The following is a 26143-nucleotide window of genomic DNA, read 5'->3' as shown; positions in this document are numbered from 1 at the left end:
AATTATTAGGAGCAAGAGGAAAGCCAGTTTACGACTTACAATGGCAGCAATTAATTGAACAGTTAAATAGCTTCGACGGCCCATCAAAAGGTACAGAAGGTTGGAGAAAAATAAGTTTTATTGTATATTTCTATCATAATTAAAGTATTATTTCCTCACATTGTTTTCTTTATTATTAAAATGCTATTTTTTTATAATGTTAATATAACGTTATGCATCTTATGTAGCTCTAGTGCATCTGTGATAGGTGTCATCAGCCAAGGTTCCAAACCATAGCCTGCATCGCTTATAATCAAATAAACATTTTTATGTACATTATTAGGTAAATAAATATAAAATAATCGTGATACTTATCCAAAAGCCATGTTGTTCGATCTCCAGAATCATATAATCGTTGCATTTCGTCTCCTATGGTAGAATGTCTCCATATAAAGCTGTCATGGACACTTCCAGGAAATCTAGCATTGACGTTTAAGATTTCCAAATCGTGTGACGCTATCTTATTATAAATAATACAAGTATGCATTAAGTTTCTTTTTGAATTTGTATAGTACATTATATATTATATATTTTTGTAGTGAGTATACTTACTGCCTGTACATTAATTGAATGGAAACCTTTTAAGGTTTGTATATGATTCCTCGTGATGTTTTGGTCTCACAATAGCGACATGAGTGCAATCTATGCAACCTATTACTCCTTTAAAATTCCTTTCCTTTTGAAATCTGTAAAAATATATTGTACAAAACAATATTATAAGAAAATTATAAAAAAAATTATAATTTAGTGAATAGACAAATTTATTTAATATTATTTAAAGAAAGATTTGTAAAAAAAATCACAACAGTTAAGTGCAATCATATATAAATTACTTCAATTTCCTGATATTATTATATTGTTTTCTTAAGAAAAATATAAATTGTTTAATCAGAGTAAATTTCTAACGGTCTTTTATAATTGTAAAAGGATGTTACTTTTCTTTTAAAGCTGCTCGTTTTTCCTCTGTGTTTGGGAATTTGCTCCACTCAATGGCAAGCAATTGCGTGATACCCATCACTACTGCTTTTATTGCTCTGCTAGTTGCTGGTTGTGATATAGATATCAGATAATCATTACCAATAACTTTTTGATAAGAACCTATAGGAAAAAAACGCAGTGCAGCTAAAACCTGTAAATAGTTAGTAATATATAGTTTTTTATTATACAAATTTGAACAAAATCAGTTTACAGTCATGGACATCAATAAAGTTGTTCGTTATGTTTTCAATATAGTTCGGAACGCAGTCTAATAAGAGAACTTGTTTTGAAAACTTTTCAGCAAATAAGTTCTCTCGTTGAACCATCAATTGCGTTCCAAACTGTATCTAAATATAGCGGAAAACTTTAATGTCCGCATGTCTATTATGTATTTTAAAGTTATATTAGAATTTACATAATTACCTATGTTTCTACATAGGTATCTACATAGGTATCTACATAGGTATACTTAATCCTCTCCTTCCTTTACGTTGCAAAATATTTTGAAGTGAGTCACATATATAAATTACTGCTTCTTTTGATAAGCGGAAAACTCTTATAAATTGTTCATCCGTTAAATTAAATGGATTAATACTATCTCTCAACTCTTTCATTATTAGAGAATTTTCCCTCTTTTCTTCCTTTCCCACATCATTTAGCATATTGATAAGTATTCCACCAGCCATTTTATTCACAATAAAAAATATTAATATTAACTTAACCTTGCAAGATCGCGTTATGACATTAACGTTTTCCGGCAGCCAGCGTTAGCATTACTTTACGTAACGCAAGAAAATACGTTACAAATTGCGTTAAAGTGGTTTACAGAATACGGATTTATAGCGAAAAATAATATAACGCAAACTTAACGTTAATGTAACGCAAATTGACGACGCCATACATTAAGATGCATTTATAGAATACGAAATCGTAAAATATGCGTTACGAGCCATATAACGCATGCGTTATATTTTGTGACGTGGCAGCCGGAAAGGCGCCCGTCACAGGCCGACCTTTCGGCCCTTAGGCGAGACTCTCGGGGGGGGGTGTCGCCTTGCGCTCTCCCCCGTAATAATTAGCGTTAGTAGTCGGAGCGCGCAGGTGGAACGGTCCCGCGTCCCCGAGCTCTGTGCCCCTGGACCTCCTGCGCCGCACATCAGGAGAGGAGGGATCGGTGGAGGAAGGAAGAGGATGACACCCCCTCGGCAAGACCGCCACCCCAGGTGAATGCACTCCTCCTTTAATAATGCTAGTATCGGTTTCGTATCGTCGTGAAAGGTTCTCGCTGTCGCTTCCGTTGTCCACAGGCCTGCAAGGATATCGTGCCGAACGGTCGGCGTTCCCGTGCTTGGCGCGTGAACGCCGGCTAAACAAAGCCAGCCTGAACAATGAGATCGGGCGAGTGTGAGCAAGAGAGAGAGAGAGAGTGAGCAAGAGAGTGAGACCGAGCACCCGTCCCGCGGATCGAAAAACAAAGATCCGCGGAAGGATTCCCGTATCGGGAGATTTTACCGAGGAACGGGGAGAGGCGGGTAGCACGAGACAACACCGACGGACAAGGAAGTCTGTCCGGGGAGAAGGAGATAAAAAGAAGAGTCTCCTGTTGTCGCTCTCGAATATCGCAGATCTGCTTCGATATAGTACCGGAAACTATCGGCTATCGAAAAAGTGAAGATACAGTTGAGGGATTTAGTGGGTGGAGTTCTTGGCGTCAACCAGCGGAGGAGACGTCAGTGGCAGCGTGTGCCAGAGCGAGCGAGAGAGGGAGACGAGAGGAGGACCACGTCGCCGGGAGGTTCCCGATTGTGTAAGACCTTCCACCTGCATTATCGTTTCGGTGTCGTGAGAATAGAAAGTCTCGTTAAAATTACCGGCGTAGCGGGCAATCTCGAATTCGCGAGAGCCCAAGCGGAGTGTATCGTACCGAGGGGGTCGGACCGTTCCGATTCCCGAAAGAATAAAGCTAACGATAGTCAAAACGCGCCTCGTTATTTTTGTGTTTTCCCGGTCGTTCCCGACTTCCGACGAACCCTTCCCGTCTACCGACTTAAATACCGCAGGGCTACCGGTCCCGTCGACTTCGCGTGTCTCGGCCCTTTGGTGAGGTGTCGCGTAGCATTGGTGAACGGTGCAGCCCGCTGCACCTGGCGCCCAACCAATTTTGGTGAGAGCTAGGTTGGCCGAGGCGCGCGGACCGACGGCAGTTTGCCGACGGCGAGCGATAATCGCGTCGCAAATTTTTGGCGCCCAACGTGGGACCCGATTTCGGCGAGATAATTTCCGCTATTTGGTCGAGACAAAGGAGGATAATTTAAATTAACCGAAAGTCGCGAAAACGACGACACGTCTCGGCTCGTTTTTTTGCTCGACTCGTGTTTACGGTTTTTCGGGTTCCGGGTTGCCGACGCTAAGCACGACTTTCCGTGTTTTCGTTTTTTTTTCGGTGGGATTTCGGCACGTGCGAGATCGTTTGTCGCGGTGCAAGAATTATCGATTATTTTCGCTCAGAGTTTCTTGGCTATATTTTTTTTTTTTCCCGTGATCACGCTCTGCTCGGGATATCGAGGCTGCTCTTGTTGTGGTGGTGTCCCGGTGTTTGTCTTGGTGGCTACCAAATTGTCGGGGTGATTGTTGGTGTTGGGGGACCATTTTTTTTTCTTTCTCGTGTACCGTTCTTCGTGTGCCGTAACGGCTAATAGCGCCGTTGAAGAGGCTCCCGTCAGGCTGGTCGCTTCCACACCAAAGTTTAGGCTGCGGGTTTCTCGTAACGCTTAGGATTCCCGTTCCGTTTCGTGCGCGACGAGGAGTATCGAGGAATCATGCCGGAAGACTCCGACCGCGAAGCGTGGATCTACGCGCTGCCCTTGGAGCAGCTGCGAGATCAAGCGACGGCGCGCGGGATAAACGCAGCGGGCAACGCGGCGACCCTCCGTGCTCGCTTGCTGCGCTACGAGCGAGCGGAGCGGCGAGACCCTCCCCCGCCGTCCCCGGCGGAGGACGCGATGCGCCCGCCCCTGACGCGCGAAGACATCGGGGGGAAAACGGAGGAACCCGAGTTCGTCGATAGAACGGTCCTCGAGCCGGGGAAGGTCAGCCCCGATACCTTACAAGTGCCGACGGTGAGAATATCGTCACCGTACCGCGCGGTACCGCCACCGCCGTTATCGCTACCGCCAGAGGAGATACCTCCTCTTTTCGTACCGCAAGTTCCGAGATCGCCGACCCGAGGGCCGGGGATGCGCTCGAATCACCCCGCGATGTCGACCAGCGACGCATACAACGTGATGCGTCGCTGGAATATAAGTTTTTCCGGAGCGGCGGGAGGTGACGTAGAGGCGTTCCTCCTGCGAATATCGGAGGGGAGGGACATTGTGCCGATTGCCGACACCGATATGCTCAAGTGTATGCCGTTCTTCCTCACCGGCATCGCACTGGAGTGGTACCGTGTGGGCAAATCTCGTTGGTTCTCGTGGCGTGAGTTCGAGGTCGCGATGCGCTCACGGTTCGGCGACCCCGACTTCCAATTCGCGTTGCGCGATCAGATTTTGCGGCGCACTCAGGGGGAACAGGAACCGGTCGCGGATTATTTGACGTGCATGCGCGGGCTGTTCGGGCGGCTCGACCCACCGTGGGGTGAGGTCGAGCTGTTAAATTACGCGCATAGAAATATGCTCCCGCGCCTACAAATCTCGGTGCACCGAGATGATGTCGTGTCGATAGACGCGTTAGAGAGGCTCGCGACGCGCGTCGAGCGTAGTTACGCTGCCGCGAGTCAGTATCGTGCCCCTTCGCCTCCCGAGAGATCCGCGTGTCCGGATCTCGCCTACCGGCCGCCACCGCGCTCGTCTCGGCCGTCTCCCGCGATGACGGCCGAGCATTTATCGAATTATCGAGCCGCGGAGCGAGAGGAAATTCGTGAGAGGGAGCGTCCGCGCGCCGCGGAGGTGACGCGTCAACCGGCGGGGGCGACCCCGCCGGCTCCGGTGAGAGAGGATCGCTGGGCGACCCCTCGAGCCGGGGACGCGGGGACGGGGGCGAGGAGAAGTACTCGGCAGGAAACTGCCGGGGAACCTGCCCCCGGACCGGCAGCAAGGAGCGGTTCCGACAAATGTTGGAACTGCGACTCGGCCGGTCATTTGGCGCGCGAATGTCGCGCGCCCCCGCGAGTCCACTGCTATCGCTGCGGAAGGGGGCAGCATACAGTGAGGACGTGTCCCTCGTGCGCGGGAAACGGGGCAGGGAGACGCTAGAGAGGGTCCCTGCGTCTCCTCCCGCTTCCGAGACCCGCGAGAAAAGGCAGGGGGTGGCGAGCTCTTATGGTGCGTTCGAAGGGCGTGAGAGAGCGTCCCTGCAATTCCTTGAGATATTAATTGGTGAGTTTCCCCTGCTCGGGTTGGTCGATACCGGTTCGGATCGAACCCTTTTTGGTGTAGAGGGTATCGATGCAATCCGCGGGCAGGGGCTATCGTTCCCGAGTACCGTATCTTCCCGGATCCGTCTGGCGGACGGGACGCTGACCACGCTGGACGGGTCAGCGGACGTTATTCTCGAATTGCAGGGACGCCAAGAAACGCTCACGATCGGGTTTTTACCGAATCTCGCAGTACCGGCCATCCTGGGGATGGATTTTCTGGCGAGATTTCGTTTAGTTCTCGATTTCGCCCGGGGCGAATGGAGCTTCGCGGATGACGCCCTGAGCCGCTATCCTTTCTGCAACGAGCGCGGACAACAGAGCTTTTGTTGCGGGGTCTCGGAATTGTCGCGAGAGCAGGAAGTAAAGCTCACGAAATTTATCGATTCTACCGTACCGATCGCTGCCGAAAATCCCGGCGTCACGTCGCTGACGGAACATCGAGTCGACGTTGGGACGCATTTACCGATTCGGCAGCGATGTTACTTAGTGTCGCCTAAAGTGCAAGAGGCGATCCGTGGGGAAGTAGACGTTATGCTCAAGGCCGGAATTATCGAGCCCTCCGGTAGTGAGTGGTCAAATCCGGTAGTTATGGTGAAGAAACCGAGTGGCAAATATCGCTTCTGTATCGACTTTCGGAAAGTAAATAACGTCTCGAAGAAGGACGCATATCCGTTGCCAAACATGACGGGAATTCTCGACAAGTTACGGTCCGCGCGATACATCTCGACGATAGACCTGAGTCAGGCCTACTTTCAGATACCGCTGGCAACAGAAAGTCGAGAGATTACCGCTTTTTCCGTACCGGGCAAAGGCCACTATCACTTTACGCGAATGCCGTACGGATTATCGGGGGCTCCGGCCACGTTTCAACGGCTTCTCGATAAATTAATCGGGCCAGAAATGGAGCCCCATGCATTCGCGTATTTGGATGATATTGTCGTAGTTACCGAAACATTCGAAGAGCATCTCGAATGGTTATCGCGCGTTCTCGAAAAGATCAGCTCGGCCGGACTTACCGTGAATTTAGAAAAATGCGAATTTTGCCGCTCGGAAGTGAGATATCTCGGGTTTTTAGTGCACCGGGACGGTTTAAAGGTCGACGACGAGAAAGTCAAGCCGCTTCTCGAATACCCGACGCCGACCAATTTAAAGCAACTGCGCCGCTTTTTAGGGATGGCGTCGTGGTATCGTCGCTTCTTACCAAAATTCGCGTCTATTAGCGAACCGCTCACGCGACTGCTCAGGAAGGGCAGGCGATGGGAGTGGACTACCGAGCAAACTACCGCTTTTGAGAGGATACGATCTGATTTGACCACTGCTCCGATTCTTTCGTGCCCAAATTTCGAAGTACCATTTATCGTACAGACCGATGCGAGTTCGGTGGGCGTGGGGGCCGTGTTGACGCAGACGATCGACGGGGTCGAGCGCGTCATCGCGTACGCGAGCCGCGTGCTCGCGGACGCGGAAAGAAAATACAGCACCACGGAGCTCGAGTGTTTAGCGGTCGTATGGGCGATAAAGAAATTCAGACCGTATTTGGAAGGCTACCGTTTTACCGTGATTACCGATCACAGCAGCTTAAGGTGGCTACACAATTTGAGCAATCCCACGGGTCGACTTGCACGCTGGGCGTTAGAGCTACTAGAGTATGATTACGAAATCATACATCGCAAGGGAGCGTTGCATCATGTTCCCGATGCGCTATCGCGCATGTATGAGGGGGATTCCGAGACCCCCATGACGGCCACGGCAATGGGAGGCGGAAGCGATCTCGAAGCGAATGTCGAGTCGGAGGTAACGGAGACCTCCGACAAATGGTACCGCAAGCGTTATCGTGAGGTCTCGAAGGACCCGAAGCGTTTCCCGACTTGGCGAATCATTGAGGAAAAATTATATTTCTTGCGGCCCGCGAAAATAATTTCCGATTTGGTGGAGGATCTCGATCGTTGGAAGTTGGTGTTGCCGGGCGAATCGCGGGGCGAGGCGCTCGGGGAATCCCACGATCATCCTCAGGCGGGCCATTTGGGCGTCGAGAAGACTTATCATCGTCTTGCCGTCGCCTATTATTGGCCCAATATGTTTCGGGATACCGCAAATTTCGTTAGACGATGCGAGGTCTGTCAGCGGACCAAGGTGGACCAGCAGGCCCCTGCCGGCCTGATGGGTCGGAGGGTCGTCGAGAAGCCCTGGACAGTGGTCGCGGCCGACATAATGGGCCCGTTGCCGCGCAGCCGGGCCGGTTACTCCTATCTTTTAGTGATCCAGGATTTATTTTCCAAATGGATGGAGTGCCGGCCCTTGCGTAGCGCGAACGGAAAGCTCATTCGGGCCGCTCTCGACGATCTCGTAATATCGCGCTGGGGAACACCGAAGGTCTTGTTGACAGACAACGGTACCGAGTTCGTGAATAAGGATATCGAGCAATTCGCAAAAGAAAACGGCATACATCACAGTACCGTACCGCCGTATCACCCGCAGGCCAATCCGGTCGAGCGGGTGAACCGAATTTTAAAAACAATGATCGTGGCCTTCCTCGGAGACGACCACCGCGAGTGGGATGCACATCTTACCGATTTTCGTTTCGCGTATAATTCCGCGCATCACTCGTCGATCGGGACTTCTCCTGCGTTCCTCAACCTCGGACGCGAATTAGACCCGCTGAGTTCCGCGAGGCGTCGGGGGGAAAAACATATCGAAATATCATCGCGGGATCCGGCCGAGTGGTCGGCCCGCATGCGTCGGTTGCAGGCAGTACATTCCTGGGTTGCGGAAAATCTAGAGTCCGCGTATCAGCGCCAATCGAGGCGTTATAATTTACGTAGGCGTCCCGTCGCGTACAGGAGGGGCGATTTGGTGTGGAAGCGACAGCACGTGCTGTCGTCCGCGGCTCAGCACACGGCCGCAAAATTAGCGCCGAAGTTTGACGGCCCATTTCAGATTTCTAGAGTACGGTCCGCGGTGGTGTGTGAGCTCGCGCGACTGGACGGGAGCCCTATCGGAAAAGTACACGTCAAGGAACTAAAACCTTACGTAGAACCGATTGCCTCCTAGGTTACCGTACCGTACCGCGCTAAGGGGAAGGCGGCATGTCCGAGACGGAGAGGAAGTGGGACGCCTTCCGTCGTCGCTATCGCGATGTTTTCCGGACCATAGCCCGGGAGCATCCCGGATTTTGGGCCGGAGCGGGGGATGTTTGGGAGACCCACCGGGGTGAGACGACCACCGCACGAGGGGCCGTCGTCCGGGAGATCCCTTTGATGGTGGACGCCGCTACCCAGACGGTTCCTCCACCCCGCGTCGTGCAATATGTGCAGACGCAGACGGAGGGGTGGTGGGACCTCTGGGATGATTTATTGGTGCAAGCGAGAGAGGAGGCCGGGCGAGAGATGAGGGGGAGCCGCTCGCCGGTCCGCGAAGAGCCTGGACCCCGACCCGCGGCTGGATCCACCTCGGGGGCCGGCGGATCGCGAGGGGGGACGCCCGGGGCGCGGAGGCCGCGGTCTCGAGGCCGCGCTGGGGGCTGCTGGAATTGTGGCAGCCCCGGGCACCGATACTCCGCGTGCCCTGATAGCCGCGGGGAGGAATTTTGTTACCGGTGCGGAGAACGGGGAGCGACCCTTCGGGACTGCCCGCGTTGCCGGGAGGAGTGGCGAAGAAGCGGTTAGAGGCCCGCTCGGCCGGAGAAGGCCACTCCCGCGTACCGCTCCCGCAAAGAGGAGATAATGTATCGGAAATCTTTTTTTGGTGTCGGGTTTTTTTTTTCTCTTTTTTTTTGGGGCTGGGAAATTTTTTTTTGTGTGAACTACGATGAAATAAAGAAGAAAAAAAGAAGATAGCAAGAGCCGTCACGCCATTTCTCTTTCCTGCCCCCTTCCGTCCTTTTTTTTCCTTCCCTTTCTTTTTTTTGGTTTTTTTTTGTGCGAACCCCCCCCGGAAGACGGGAGGAGCCCCGTCGGAGGCTCGCCATCGCGTGCCGTATCGAGACTCGCGAGAGAGACCGAGTGAGAAGCAGGTGGATGGTCAGCGGCGTGGACGGCGGGCACAAGACCTTCCAGGTCTTCGTCGGGGAGGGGGGAGTTGTGACGTGGCAGCCGGAAAGGCGCCCGTCACAGGCCGACCTTTCGGCCCTTAGGCGAGACTCTCGGGGGGGGGTGTCGCCTTGCGCTCTCCCCCGTAATAATTAGCGTTAGTAGTCGGAGCGCGCAGGTGGAACGGTCCCGCGTCCCCGAGCTCTGTGCCCCTGGACCTCCTGCGCCGCACATCAGGAGAGGAGGGATCGGTGGAGGAAGGAAGAGGATGACACCCCCTCGGCAAGACCGCCACCCCAGGTGAATGCACTCCTCCTTTAATAATGCTAGTATCGGTTTCGTATCGTCGTGAAAGGTTCTCGCTGTCGCTTCCGTTGTCCACAGGCCTGCAAGGATATCGTGCCGAACGGTCGGCGTTCCCGTGCTTGGCGCGTGAACGCCGGCTAAACAAAGCCAGCCTGAACAATGAGATCGGGCGAGTGTGAGCAAGAGAGAGAGAGAGAGTGAGCAAGAGAGTGAGACCGAGCACCCGTCCCGCGGATCGAAAAACAAAGATCCGCGGAAGGATTCCCGTATCGGGAGATTTTACCGAGGAACGGGGAGAGGCGGGTAGCACGAGACAACACCGACGGACAAGGAAGTCTGTCCGGGGAGAAGGAGATAAAAAGAAGAGTCTCCTGTTGTCGCTCTCGAATATCGCAGATCTGCTTCGATATAGTACCGGAAACTATCGGCTATCGAAAAAGTGAAGATACAGTTGAGGGATTTAGTGGGTGGAGTTCTTGGCGTCAACCAGCGGAGGAGACGTCAGTGGCAGCGTGTGCCAGAGCGAGCGAGAGAGGGAGACGAGAGGAGGACCACGTCGCCGGGAGGTTCCCGATTGTGTAAGACCTTCCACCTGCATTATCGTTTCGGTGTCGTGAGAATAGAAAGTCTCGTTAAAATTACCGGCGTAGCGGGCAATCTCGAATTCGCGAGAGCCCAAGCGGAGTGTATCGTACCGAGGGGGTCGGACCGTTCCGATTCCCGAAAGAATAAAGCTAACGATAGTCAAAACGCGCCTCGTTATTTTTGTGTTTTCCCGGTCGTTCCCGACTTCCGACGAACCCTTCCCGTCTACCGACTTAAATACCGCAGGGCTACCGGTCCCGTCGACTTCGCGTGTCTCGGCCCTTTGGTGAGGTGTCGCGTAGCATTGGTGAACGGTGCAGCCCGCTGCACCTGGCGCCCAACCAATTTTGGTGAGAGCTAGGTTGGCCGAGGCGCGCGGACCGACGGCAGTTTGCCGACGGCGAGCGATAATCGCGTCGCAATTTATAACGCATGCGTTAAAAAGTTTCAGAATAAGCCTGCTGGACGATGGAAGTGCGAGCGTTGTCGTGCTGCAATATCACTCGTTCGTGTCTCGTATCTCACTCTGGCCGTTTCTCGAGCAATGCATGGTTCAAATTGATCAGCTGTTGTCGGTAGCGATGCCCATTGATAGTTTCGCCCGGTTTCAGCAGCTCATAGTACACGATTCCTTTCTGGTCCCACCAAATGCAGAGCGCATTGTCTTCTTTTCGAAGCGATTTGGCCGTACCGTCGATGTTGATGCTTCGCCAGATGAAAGCCACGATTTTTTGCGTTTGGGATTCTCGAAATATCAGGTGTAGTAAAAAGAAATCCATTATTTTTCCAATAGATGGCTATAGTTATCTGTATCTCGCGTTGTATAAGTCCGATCGGGTTCCACTAGATGGCGTTAGAAAGATGAGATTTCGTACTAAAAAAACTTTTGTGACAGTTTTGTGATTAGTTGACTCAGTTTTGTTTGAGCGCGCGTCAAAGATGGACACTAGCAAAGAGAAAATACGCTATATTTTACAGTTTTTCTTCGATAAAGGCGAAAACGCAAGCCAGGCAGCTGAAAATGTGAATAGTGTTTATGGTCCTGATACTGTAACAGCCAATCACGCGCAATTTTGGTTTCGTCGATTCCGTTCCGGTAATTTCGATGTCAAAGATGCACCACGCACTGGAAGGCCAATTGTCGAAAATATCGATAAAATCATGGACATTGTCGAGTCCGACCGTCATGTAAGCACTGTTTCGATTGCCCAAGAGCTAAAGATTGCACAAAAACCGTTTGGAACCATTTGAATAAGGCTGGATACAAAAAGAAGCTCGATGTATGGGTTAACGCAAAAAAACCTCATGGACCGAATTTCCATCTGCGAATCGCTGGTGAATCGCAACAAAATCGACCCATTTCTGAAGCGGTTGGTCACTGGTGATGAAAAGTGGATCACTTACGACAACGTCAAGCGAAAACGGTCGTGGTCGAATCGCGGTGAGCCGGCGGAAACGGTGGCCAAGCCAGGATTGACGGCCAGGAAGGTTTTGCTGTGTGTTTGGTGGGATTGGCAGGGAATTATCTACTATGAGCTGCTCTCCTACGGCAAAACTCTTAACTCGGAACTGTACTGTCAACAATTGGACCGTCTGAAGGAAGCAATCGCCCAGAAGCGGCCAGCTTTGGCCAATAGGAGAGGAATTGTATTCCATCAGGACAACGCCAGGTCACACACATCGATAGTGGCTCGCCAGAAGCTCCGGGAGCTTGGTTGGGAGGTTCTTATGCATCCACCTTATAGTCCGGACCTGGCATCAAGTGATTACCATCTGTTTCTGTCCATGGCGAACAATTTTGCTGGTGAAAAATTCGCTTCAAGAGAGGCTTGTGAAAATCGACTGTCTCAATTTTTTGCCAATAGGGACGAGGGCTTCTATAAGAGAGGCATAATGAAATTACCTTCAAAATGGCAACAAGTTATCGGACAAAACGGCGCATATTTGATCTAAATCGGATCATTCTAACTATGGTAGTTAATGCTTTCAATTTCATGCAAAAATAATGGATTTATTTTTATTATATACCTGATATATCCACTTCTCATCGCCAGTAACAATTCGATGCAGGAAATTTTCTTTCTTTCATGCCGCAAAAGCAAAATTTCGGAAGTGGCTCTTCGATTTTCCATCTGTCTCTCAGTCAACTCATGCGGCACCCATTTCCCTTCTTTTTGAATTTTTCCCATGGCATGTAAACATTTGGAAATATCTTGGCGAGTCATGTTTAATGCCTCCGCAAGTTGATCTTGTGTTTGCGTATCATCTTCATCCAATAACTCTTGCAGATCGCCGTCGTCAATTGTTTTTGGTCTTCCGGAGCGTTCCTTGTCTTCAGTGTCGAAATCGCTACTTATGAAGCGTTTAAACCAATCTTCACAGGTAGTTTTCGATGGTGCATGTTCACCGTAAGCCTCCTCAAGCAAACGACGTGCTTCAGCTGCACTTTTTTTCAAGTTAAAGCAGAAAAGCAAAGCTTCCCGCAAATGTTGTTTATTTGGCACAAAACTCGACATCTTCGTTGTTAGAAAATATATTTTTGCGTTGCGATATATGTTGGCATTACGACTGGTTATTGTTAACAGATGTCCAAGCTATAAAAAACACAACTTCAGACATATATGTCGACTACATGTGTCGTTAGCGCCATCCATGTGTGAAATCCGGAAACTTAGTTGCGCACCTAGTATACAGAGTGTTATAAAAATCCTGGAAGAGCAGAATAACTTGAAAAATATGAGTCCTAGAAAAAATGCGAAGTACTGGGTTTATATGATTTTTTCTTGGCTATCTGACGGTGACCTTGGATTTGACCCTGACAATGAAGTTGAAAGTCATTTCAAGGTCAGGTCAATTCTTTTAAATGGGACCCCATACTTTTGACCCTTGAAATGAAAAAAGCGGAAAATTTTACGTTCGGATATGACCTTGAACACTGCCAAATTTGACCCCTGAAGGTCACATAAAGGCCTAAGCTTGTTTTAAGCTGAAAACGTGAATATCTTTGAAAATGCACCTGCTAGGGAACAATGTTACGCATAAGAATAAGAATTTAGAGGCCAACGAGGGACATTCAGTCGTGACCTTGCCCTTATTCTCAAGGTCATGAGTTAAGATTATTATTAAGGTCAAACCGGACTTTTTTAGGACTGAAAATCCATACTTCTGACCTAAAAGTGTCAGAATTGAAAAATTTTACGTTCGGATATGACGTTTTCCTTAATCTTGTTCTTAAGGTTATGTGTCAGTCATATCAAGGTCAATTAATTTTTTTAGGCTGGAAACACATACTTTTACTCCCCCATAATGTGAAGAGTGAAATTCTACGTTACATACGAGGTCACACTCCGATTGTTGGTAATTCCTCAATATCGGGCGCCATTTTAGATCGGTCATCTTGAATTTGTAAAATCCAACGTCGGATTCGATTTCAGAAACGACTTCAAAAACTCCTTAAACGAGATCCAATTTTTGTTATTCTTAAATATCGGCCGCTATCTTGAATCGGCCATCTTGAATTTGCAAAATCCGACGTCGGATTCGGTTTTAGCGAGCTCAAAAATCCCAGGATCGGTATCCGAAAAATTTATTCGCCATCGATAAAGTGTATGCTTCAAGGTTTTTATTTGTCTCGATTCTATCAGTGTCAAACAGATAATAGATTGTTTTTGAGTTTTCATCGATTTAACAAGTTTTGATGTCATTCTAGTCCGTTTTGAATTATTATCATATTATTATTAACGATCAATGGTACATTACTTATTATTTTTATTTAAAGGTAAAGAAATCGAATTTTTTATACCAAATTTTTGCAAATTTTTTGTTTTCAATTCCAAATGGCTTCTCTTACAGAGCATGAGGAGTTTCGCTATTGATGATGAGAGGATGGGGGGATAGACAAAGGTCATATAGTGAAGTGAGATTGCTGTTCAATGAAAACTTTCGTAATGAAGGCGAAGGTATTTCAATATCGACTGTATCTCGCACCATCAGACGATTTGTAGAAACTGAGAGTAATAAAAACCGCCAAAAATCTGGGAGGCCAAGGTTCCAAACGACAGAAGAGCGACAATTTGAAGTAGTCCAATCATTTATTGAAAATCCCAGATTGTCAATTAGAAAAGCATCTCAACAGCTTTAAATGAGTGTATTGTCAGTTTCCAAAAATCTAAAGACCATTAAGTTTCACCCCTACAAAATTCATCTCCACCATGAGTTGAATGAGGATGATTTTGACCGCAGGGTGAAATTTTCAGAAGTTATGATGCAAAGAATTGATCAGCAACCGAACTTTTTGCATAATATCGTTTTTTCAAACGAAGCGTCTTTTGAAATTACTGGTAAAGTAAACCGTCATAATTTTAGATATTGGGGCAACGAAAATCCTCATTGGATGCTTGAAGCACATACGCAGCGACCTCAAAAATTGAATGTTTGGGTAGGTCTTTATGATAATCAAGTTGGGCCTTTTTTTATAAATGGGAATTTGAACTCAGAAACCTATCTGCAGCTTCTAACAGACCAAATTGTTCCATCAATACAGGAGATTGTTGGTGATAATTTTGATGATGTTTGGTTCCAGCAAGATGGGGCACCGCCACATTATGGACGCATTGTTCGGAATTATTTAAACGATACTTTCCCTAATCGATGGATAGGTAGAAGAGGAACAATCGAATGGCCACCGAGATCGCCCGACATTGCATTACTTGATTTCTTTCTTTGGGGCTACATAAAAAATAAAGTTTATTTCACTCCTTGTAACTTATTTCAAACCTCGTAACCTGGGTGAGCTTCAACAACGGACCATAGACGAATGTGCTGCAATACCTCCAGAAATGATAAAGAGTGCGACTGACAATTTGTACGTCCACTTAGCATACTGTCAAACGGTCAATGGGGAACATTTTAAACATCTTTTGTAATCTCAGGCCGAGTTACAAGATGCTTTGCCTTCGGTGGCCGGGACTAACTGAACCTTGCCTTCAGTGATCGAGTTTGAGATACCTTGCCTTCAGTGGTTGGGTTTGAGACACCTTGCCTTAAGTGGCCGGGTTTGAGACACCTTGCCTTCAGTGGTCGGGTTTGAGACACCTTGCCTTAAGTGGCCGGGTTTGAGACACCTTACCTTAAGTGGCCGGGTTTGAGACACTTTGCTTTAAGTGGCCGGGTTTGAGACACCTTGCCTTCAGTGGTCGGGTTTAAGACACTTTGCCTTAAGTGGTCGGGTTCCGAGACACTTTACTTTCAGTAGACTTCACGATCAGTGAAGTAACGTAAAACGCATAATTTTGAGAACAAGGTCAAGGTTGAAAACGTCATATCCGAACGTAAAATTTTTCAATCTTGATACTTTTAGGTCAAAAGTATGGATTTTCAGTCCTAAAAAAGTCCGGTTTGACCTTAATAATAATCTTAACTCATGACATTGAGAATAAGGGCAAGGTCACGACTGAATGTCCCTGAATGACCTCTAAATTCTTATTCTTATGCGTAACATTGTTCCCTAGCAGGTGCATTTTCGAAGATATTCGCGTTTTGAGCCTAAAACAAGCTTAGGCCTTTATGTGACCTTCAGGGGTCAAATTTGGCAGTGTTCAAGGTCATATCCGAACGTAAAATTTTCCGCTCTTTTTATTTCTGGGATCAAAGTATGGGTTCCCATTTTAAAAAGTTGACCTGACCTTGAAATGACCTTCAAGGTCATTGTCAAGGTCAAATCCGAGGTCACCGTCAGATAGCCAGGAAAAAATCATAAAATCCCAGTACTTCGCATTTTTTCTAGGACTCATGTTTTTCGAGTTATTCTGCTCTTCCACTTTTATAACACCCTGTATATTTAGGCCTTTTACGAATATGTTCTGAATATCACTAAATTCCTTGTGATACATCTATTGGACCTAGGATCAAGTTTTGCTATGTGGATTAGAACTCTTCGAAACAAATACCCGAAATAGAGATTTCATCATATTATTTTATTCTATGGCTTCTTTTGTTAAGTTGAATTAAATAACTTTTTCGTTTTATTTAAAAAGCAGAACATACAGTAGCATGCAAAATTTTTGAACCAATTATTATTATATTTTCATTTTATAATGAGCGCTAAAAACTTTACACATATATGTAAACAAAATGTATTTATTTGTCCTACAATTATATAAACTGTACAAACTCTTAATAATTTTAAATATTTTATTTTTACACAATGTCTTATTACAAACAGTGCAAAAGTATTGCGCCAAAAAGTTTTCTTATGCATAAGAAAAATATATTATTGAAAAATAGTAACAGAAAATGTGGTCAACGTTTTTTTAAACTTAATACTTTGTTGCCATGCCTTCAGAAGCAATCACTGTAGCACAACGGTGAGGCATTGATGCTATTAAATTAGAAATGCGATCTTGAGGTAAATTTTGCCATTGAGTTTGCAAATCTTGCCACAATTCAGCTTTATTGAAGTGTTTCTTATTTCCTGTATGTAATTTGAGTTCTTGCCACAAATGCTCAATAGGATTCAAGTCCGGCGATTGCGAGGGCCAGTCAAGAACTCGCATTTTTTTCACGATGAAAAATTCTTTAATTAGTTTTGTTGAATGTTTGGGGTCGTTATCTTGTTGGAAAATCCAATCACGTGGCATGTTTCGAGCAGCATATGCTGTGTCAATATATTATTTCGATACATTATAGATACATTATAAATATAATTTCGATACATTATAGCGTCCATAGTACCCGTGATCTCAACCGCTGGACCAACTCCATTATAAGAAAATGATCCCCAGACCATCACGTTACCTCCATCATGTTTTACGGTAGGAATTTGGTATCTTGAGTTATATATCTTGTGCCTGTTGGACGTCGTATATACTTTCTACCGTTACTTCCGAATAACTGAAACTTTGACTCGTCAGAGAAAAGTACTTTTCGCCAATCAACTTCAGTCCAATGTTCAAATTTCCTTGCAAAATCTAATCGAGCTTTCTTATTTTTTGCACTAATTAATGGTTTTTTTACCACCAGCACGTCCTAAAAGGTCTACTTCCTTTAGACGTCGAGATATTGTACTTCGACTAATATCAGCAAGATTTTCTTCTCGTAGTTCTCGAGAAATATCCATGGCAGTTTTTCTAATATCTGCTATCGACTTTCTATTAATCATTTTATCGACGCGCTTTGTAGTTTTGCAAGGTCTACCGTTTCGTGGTTTATCAGCTAGAGAGTTCGTCAACTTATATTTAGTAATAATCCTATTTACAGTACTTTTATCAATTAATAAACAATTAGCAATTTCGCGAGAAACCTTCCCTTGTTGAGAAAGATTAATCACAGCTTTGCGTAACTGAAGGCTTGTTTCGACATTGCGGTAGACAATAGACTGAAACTTAGTTAAAGCAAATATTTACGAAGGAGTTTCATAAGAAACGTAAACAAACCAGGCTCATAAAGTCACAACAAAAATACGGTTCAATACTTTTGAACACATGTAAATATTACTCGTATATGATTAAATAATTAGAAACTATGTAATTTCAAAATTTTGTAACTGTACTATTATTTGTAAGAATGTTATGTCAACTATTTTATATAATTAATTTTTAGAGCAAATCAATATATTGTCATGTATCTTAAAAGGACACGCTCGAAACTTTTGCACGCCACTGTATATGTACGAGGGCGGTCCGATAAGTACTTAGCCTCACCGCCCGATGGCGCCACTATCGCAAGAGAAATTTACTATCGTGTAGTACATTCTCGTAGACGGCTACTGTCGAAATTTTAGCCGAATCGGACTCGTAGTTTTGTTTTGACCGCGTGTCGAAGCGGGCGTGTCCGCGGATTTTAGAAAAATGGAAAAAGAGCAATATCGGTCAGTGATTCGATTCTTGTTTTTGGAAGGGAAATCGCGCAGCGAAATCAAAGAGCGCTTGGATGCTGTGTACGGTGACTCTTCTCCTTCGATGGCGACCGTCAAAAATTGGTTTAACGAGTTTCAACGTGGTCGCACGTCGATTTTTGATGAGCCACGCCCAGGTGCCCCGAAAACGGCTACCACGGAGGATAACATGACAAAAATCCACGATCTCGTATTGGCAGACCGCCGATTGAAGGTGCGCGAGATAGCTGAGACAGTAGGCATCTCAAAAGACCGCGTGGGTCATATCCTGCATGAAATTTTGGGCATGAGAAAGCTGTCGGCGCGATGGGTGCCGCGTTTGCTCACTCCGGACAACAAGCGCAACCGTGAGACCACTTCAGAGCAGTGTTTGACGCTGTTTAAGCGCAATCCGAAGGGGTTTCTGCGTCGTTTCGTGACCGTCGACGAAACATGGATCCACTGGTACACACCAGAGACCAAGGAACAGTCGAAACAGTGGACTTCACCCGGCGAACGTGCTCCGAAGAAGGCGAAGACAGTCCTATCGGCCGGAAAGGTGATGGCCACCGTTTTCTGGGATTCACAAGGTGTGATCTACATCGACTACCTGGAGAAGGGCAAAACGGTCACAGGGCTGTACTATGCCGAATTATTGGGCCGATTCGACGCCGAATTGCAGAAAAACGGCCCCATTTGGCGAAGAAAAAAGTGCTCTTCCACCATGACAACGCACCGGCTCACACCTCTGCCCTCGCCACGGTCAAATTGGTCGAATTGGGCTACGAATTGCTGCCCCATCCACCGTATTCTCCAGATTTGGCCCCGTGCGACTTCTTTTTGTTTCCAAACTTGAAAAAGTCACTCGCCGGGCAGAAATTTGAGTCGAATGAGGAGGTCATCGCCGCCACGGAGGCCTACTTTGCAGACCTCGAGAAAACGTATTTTTCAGACGGGTTAAAGAAGTTGGAGCATCGCTGGGTCAAGTGTATCGAGCTAAAAGGAGACTATGTTGAGAAATAAATCGCCACTTTTCCAAAATTTTCGTTTTTCTTTTGTAGGCTAAGTACTTATCGGACCACCCTCGTATAGTCATCCAAATACTAATATCAAAACTGTCTACATATACTTACTTTATATTTATAAGAATCTGCTTTTGCTGTCGCTAATTATAATATTTATTATTTCCGAATGGAATCGTTCAAAATTATACATCCAAATATTCAGGGAAATCCTGAAATTTTAAATCATCATAAAGAAAAGAAACTATAACGCTTCTTTCTTTCATAATGTAATTTTATTCATTAAATTGACTAATAATGAGATAACTGGATCTCTATGCATTACTCTTAATTATAAATAGCTTTAGGAGTTAGATTATAAGTATTTTATATTTTTTATATTATAATATAAATCATTTTATATTAAATATCTCAGAAAATATTAGGCAAATGAAAAAATATTTTAAACAAAAGTTATTAAAATTAATTGCTAAAAAAAGAAGATATAACAAAAAAATGGGATTTCTGTTTCAAAAAAATAAGTTGACCTTGACCTGACATTGGTAACACTATTCAAGGTCAAACTGATAAGATCAGTAAATACATCGTTTTGAGCCTTATAACTTTTGTGTGAAACACTTTTCTGTAAAATTTATATCTTTCAAGATTTTTAAGGGTTTCCATACTTTTCCTCACTCTGTATGCAACATGTGCGTTTGCAACTATAAATTACATATGTTTTTCTTTTAATTTAACAATTATTTAGAGATTCAATTCGCAATATTTAAAATAATGGAATTCATAGTAGGAAATGCCATATAAAAACTACAATATTTACCTGTTTTATACAGCTGCATCTTTTTATCAGCAAAAAATTTTCTTGTCCTTTTTGTAAATTATCCAACAGCTTCTCAAAATTTCAGCGCTTCCTCATTCGCCCGAAGTCCTACTATTAAATGAGTTTTCTATAATTTTTGCAGCATTTTTCTTTATCTTTTAAGATTATCGTGTCAGCCTTATTTTCAAGGACATCTTTATATTGTTACATTAAATTTATTAAAATCATTTTCTCTGCATCGGAGAAATTTGGAACACGTTTGCGTTGTCATTTATTTGCCATCTTCCCTTCACTCATATTATTTATTACAACACGTCGGAAATAACAAATATAAATTTTGAGGTTTGTGCCACAATTCCGTTAGAGAAAACACTAAACCAATTTGCACTCGACATTCTTAAGTCTTTTAGGCCGGTTTCATAGTCGGATCTTATATTTAAGACCGTCTTGAGTTTATCTACAGATGCTGTACAAAACATTTCATTGGCTATGAGGTATCTGAAAGTGAACTTAAGACGGTCTTAAATATAAGACCTGACTATGAATACCGCACGATCGGCCATTTAAGTTGATTAAAAGACAGCAAGTGGTAGCATCTCGCGCCAAATGAACGCGCGAAGCGAGGCATGGCGTGAGATCAGCCGTGTATTATTACGCGATCCCTCTAGTTGATCAGAGGCTAGATTTCTCGTTTTGCTATAACGGCTGATCCAATTAAGTTCTAAGTGGTCTCAATCGATTCCTGAGGGTCCAATTATATAACAAAATTGTTATTATTTTTGCTCTGCATGCTTTGTGGTCGAATATATTTTAGCACAAAGTCAGAAATAGCTAAGTTTTATTATTCAAAAACGTCGTCATCGGCCCATTTCTAGAATGCCCTTTTGCGTCTAACACTAAGAGATGGCGAGAGATTTACGCCTAAAAGCTTGTAACCGCTCGATAGCAATTTCTTTATCGCAGTTGTCTCACGGTTATTTACAGAGGAACAGGAAACTTATTTCTTTTAATTAATTCTCAGGTACAAAAATACTTGCACGCACAACAGTCTGGTTTCTGTCTATCTCTATCTTCGATAGTCTTAACGAACGAATACAGTCTGTAAAGTAAGAGCATGTACGGGTTAATGTATAGAAAAATTTATTTTTAATGATTTTTAAGTACATAGATTTGTTGTACTCCATAAGAAGAAAAACGCTATATCATTAATAATGAGTCCAGTCACCACCGGCATTGATAATTGCCTGGCATCTCCGAGGCATATTTTCCACTAAGTTCACTGCGTTTCGATAATTGCCTGGCATCTCCGAGGCTATTTTCCACTAGTGTCTGTAAAGTAAGAGCGTGTACGGGTTAATGTGTAGAACAATTTATTTTTAATGATTTTTAAGTACATAGATTTGTTGTACTTCATGAGAAGAAAAACGCTATATCATTAATAATGAGTCCAGTCACCACAGGCATTGATAATTGCCTGGCATCTCCGAGGCATACTTTCCACTAAGTTGACTGCGTATTCGTTCGGTAAAGATCTCCAAATGAGACGAATTTGTCGTGTCAGCTGCTTCAAAGTGCACACTCTTTTTCCTCGAAGCTTGTGCTTGAGATATGCCTCACAATACGGCTAAAAAAAAACTAGGACGATATTTGAAGCCAACTGCCATTTATGCCGTACACGCTCTTTACAGACTATATACAGGGTTTGTCAAAAGTGTGGAAACCCTTAAATAATTTTTGTAAAAATGAAAATATCAAAAAACGATAAAAGATGTATTTTGATTTTTCAGAAAAGCTACCATGTGACATGGATATCGATCATTTCCCACCCCCTGGCACGCGGGGGTAAAAAGGGGTTGAAAATTTAAAAATGGGCCCAGGGTCGAGTGGGGGCTCATTTGAAAGGTCTTTTCATAGTAAACAAACCCTTAAAATTTTAAGTCGCTACGACCCTCCCATTAAAAATGGCGGCTGTTCAAATTTCGAAATTTCATGCATTTACAAGGAGATGACGCAACCTGTTTCATCGATTTCAACACGAGTCATAGCACACTCGATAGCTATGATGCTGTGTATAAACGCCCTAACATAATATGCGTGAATGCGTCTTTGTTTACGAGTAATTTGCAGTTAAAGTTTGGCTCGCGGAGCCGTGCCACACATAGAGCGCAAGTTACAACACTCTTTCACGAAGCCGGCGTGGCTGAGCAGACAGAAGTTCCCGCGCTGCGAACACTTTTGCGCCGACGACGGTGTTCGAGTCCCGCCGACGACTGGTTCGTATTTTTTTTCGTATGTAAAGACATGTAATAAATATTTTTATATTGTTCTTATGTATAATTCCTTTTTTAGTTTCTACGCTATTAATCAAGGCTAATTAGGAGAGTCAGGTCTTTCAAATATGAACACGTGTAAAATATGAAAGAGTGTCGTAACTTGCGCCCTATGTGTGGCATGCCTCCGCGAGCCAAACTTTAACTGCAAATTACTCGTAAACAAAGACGCATTCACGCATATTATGTTAGGGCGTTTATACACAGCATCATAGCTATCGAGTGTGCTATGACTCGTGTTGAAATCGATGAAACAGGTTGCGTCATCTCCTTGTTAGTGTTATCCAGGATCAACTGCGTGGAAATGGCATGAATCTGGTCCTGTGTGCGTGCGTGCGTGCGTGCGTGCGTGCGTGCGTGCGTGCGTGCGTGCGTGCGTGCGTGCGTGCGTGCGTGCGTGCGTGCGTGCGTGCGTGCGTGCGTGCGTGCGTGCGTGCGTGCGTGCGTGCGTGCGTGCGTGCGTGCGTGCGTGCGTGCGTGCGTGCGTGCGTGCGTGCGTGCGTGCGTGCGTGCGTGCGTGCGTGCGTGCGTGCGTGCGTGCGTGCGTGCGTGCGTGCGTGCGGCTAAACAAGTGTGAATGTATTGTATGTATAGTCGTGATAGGTTGCAAAACAGATGATTGAAAACTATCATCTTTCTTTAATGATTCAAAACCTTTTACTCCATGTTTTAAAATAAATTTTACTCAGTGTGTTAAAGTAAATGCTGAGAGTGGCTGCCATTTACTTCCTGACAATATGCCAATCTTTAGTAGAATGCAGAAATGGCTCTACGTGTTGTAATCGCGTCCTAATTATTCCACCTTACGTTGCAGTTAGTTAGTAAGCATGCCTTACACAATTCTGTTAGAGTGCTGACACCATAAAGTACGTGCAATACATAAACTTGCAACTCTGCTGACTGAGATCACGAAAGTAGGTTATTGTGTCAGTTATACATAAGGCACCAGGATATACAGGGTGCACAATTTATCTGAAGACATTGAAATATCTCGAGAACTATGCATTGGACAAAAAAAAGTGGTTAATGAAAGTTGTTAGTCTCGAAGGGGGACATCCAATGATACCAAACTCGACCTCCCACCCCACCTCCTGGGGGGTGGGGGTTGGGGGCAACTTTGAAATCTTAAATGGAAACCCCCATTTTTTATTGCAGATACGGATTCTACGCCAAAATACGTAAATTTTGTCCGAAACTTTTTTTTTGCTTCGTGATAGATGGCGCTGTAATCGCAAAAAATTATATTTTTCGCAATTCTCCAGAAATGATCATTGGATTGAGAAATAAAAAATACCTGTTCAATATTTTTAAAGAACATAATAAAAGTTATCCCCCCCTCCACCCTCTCGGGGTAGGGTGGGTGATAACGTTCAAATCTCAAATGGGGACCCACATTTTTCATTGCAGAATTAGATTGTACGTGAAATTTTTATTGAAACAATTTTTTTCATTCGTGATAGATAACGTTGAATTTTTCCGAGAAACTACTTTTAGCGTTACACAGGAACAACGACGAGGACGTAGTAGTTCCCTTCGGGTGCTTTTTTAATGTGAGTCCCCTTGCCTCTCACAGATCGGGGTGCTTTTTTAATGTGAGTCCCCTTGCCTCTCACTGTTCAATTAATTAGAGTAAGTGTTCCTCGTCGCGCGCGCTCGCCTCTTGTCGTTTACGTTGCCCCTCGTCGCGCGCGCTTGCCTATCGATACTCGCTGACTCCGCCTGTATCAAATGTCTACGTGCTTACTGCGGTCGTCCTCCGCTCTCTACGCGCTCGTTGGCTCACATGTTTTAATTAATAACTTGATAACTATTGGCAATTTGACATTATGGTACATGACTTTTCTTCTCGGCTACACTCAATCTATCTCCAACTTTCATCTGCATGATCAGCTATCAAACACCCTGTATAAAGAAAAAGCTCGCTCGCTCCTCCTCGCGCGCAGTCGCCTCTTGTCGCTTACGTTGACCCTCGCCGCGCGCGCTCGCCTACCGTCACTCGCTGACTCCGCTTGTATCAAATGTCTACGTGTTTACTGCGGCCGCCCTCCGCTCTCTACGCGCTCGTTGGCTTACATGTTTTAATTAATAACTCGATAACTATTGGCAATTTGACATTATGGTACATGACTTTTCTTCTCGGCTACACCCAATCTATCTCCAACTTTCGTCTGCATGATCAGCTATCAAACACCCTGTATAGGTCGACAAAATACAATTTCTGAGTACGGTGGTTCCAATGAGGTCTTTCAGAAAGGTTATAAGGCTCCGTCAGTTTCTCAACACACACATTTGTGTCATCTGCAACTTGACTAAATAAAATATAAAGGGACAAATTGTAATATTTTACGGAGTGAATTGCGTTGCAAAACGATATTTACATTGCCATTATATGCAGATAAGCGTTCTTTCTCGTTTAAGGTGAAAATATGACTGCGATCTTGATCAGTTTGATCGAAAGACGTTACAATAACGTCTTTGTTACAATAACCAAATGTGTTTCCCTCATAGCACCGCAATATTGCAGGAATATTACAGAAATGTTGCAAGAATATTACTAAAATATTGCGTAAATATGACAACAATATTGCAGAAATATTTAATGTCCTAGGCATAAGTCTCGCAGAAATATTACGGGAATATTGTTATGATGCTGTAGGAATATTGTCACAATATCACAGGACTATTGTCACAATGTTGTTGAAATATCGCCACAATCTTGCAGGAATACCTATGAAATATAGCCACAATACTGCAGAAAAATCGAATCGAAAGTCGATTATGACAAAAATAATCAACTGTGGTTGGTCCATTTCTTACTGATCACGCTTTCTTCTTATTGCTTACGGCCATTGTAGACCACGCTTTAGAAACACTGCGTTAAATAAAAAAATGTTTCAGACAAAAGTTGTTTGACTTGAAGGGGGACATAAGACAGCGATAGCATTTTGTTAATAGATGGTGCCACTTTCAAGATATTCACTGACCATCAATTTTTATAAATGAAAATCCCAACTTTTTATTATATCTTCTTTTTCTACCAATTAATTTGAACAACTTTTGTCCGAAACATTTTTTATTTGCTTAATATTTTTTGAGATATTTAAGGAAAACTTGGTAACTTTTCCAACATTTATCTTACGATATCTCGCTAACTATTCGTCGACAAAAAATAGTATTAGACTTCTTTATTTTATTTAATATCAAGAATATTTAATATCAAGAATATATTAATAGTGCCTTAACTTTTGTTAATTTAATAATTTTGAAATTTCCAAAGGTCGATAAGTTAACAAAAGTTAGGGCACTATTATAATAATATATTCTTGATAGTAAGTAAAGTAAAAAAGTCTAATACTATTTTTTCTTTCGACGAATAGTTAGCGAGATATCGTAAGTTAAATGTTGAGAAAGTTACCAAGTTTTCCTTAAATATCTCAAAAAATATTAACGAAATAAAAAAATGTTTCAGACAAAAATTGTTCAAATTAATTGATAGAAAAAGAAAATATAACAAAAAATTCGAATTTCCATTTATGAAAATTGATTGTCAGTGAACATCTCAAAAGTGGCGCCATTTATAAAATGCTATCGCTTTCCTGTCCTCCTTCAAGCCAAACAACTTTTGTCTGAAACATTTTTTTATTTAACGCAGTGTTTCTGAGATATTTGTGATGTGACATTAAAATGGGACACCCTGTATATAAACTATTTCACACTGCAGTATTGCGGCGATAATCAGAAATATTACGTG

General features: G+C 44.5%; 1 long non-coding RNA gene across 1 annotated transcript; it reads right to left on the bottom strand.

Annotated features, from left to right (window-relative positions):
• Positions 1–290: 290 nt before the first annotated feature.
• Positions 291–1153, bottom strand: LOC112590416 (uncharacterized). The gene is made up of 3 exons (XR_003114188.1): positions 975–1153; positions 592–725; positions 291–499 (listed from the first exon to the last, which is right to left on the bottom strand). It is a non-coding gene; the product is annotated as an uncharacterized LOC112590416 (long non-coding RNA).
• Between the last annotated feature and the right edge of the window lie 24990 nt (positions 1154–26143).

The sequence above is a fragment of the Harpegnathos saltator genome, unplaced genomic scaffold (assembly GCF_003227715.2).
Source record: "Harpegnathos saltator strain DR-91 unplaced genomic scaffold, Hsal_v8.6 scaffold8, whole genome shotgun sequence".
NCBI classification, from domain to species: Eukaryota; Metazoa; Arthropoda; class Insecta; order Hymenoptera; family Formicidae; genus Harpegnathos; species Harpegnathos saltator.
The sequence above is the reverse complement of the archived record's forward strand: the minus strand, read 5'-3'. Positions and strand labels throughout refer to the sequence as shown.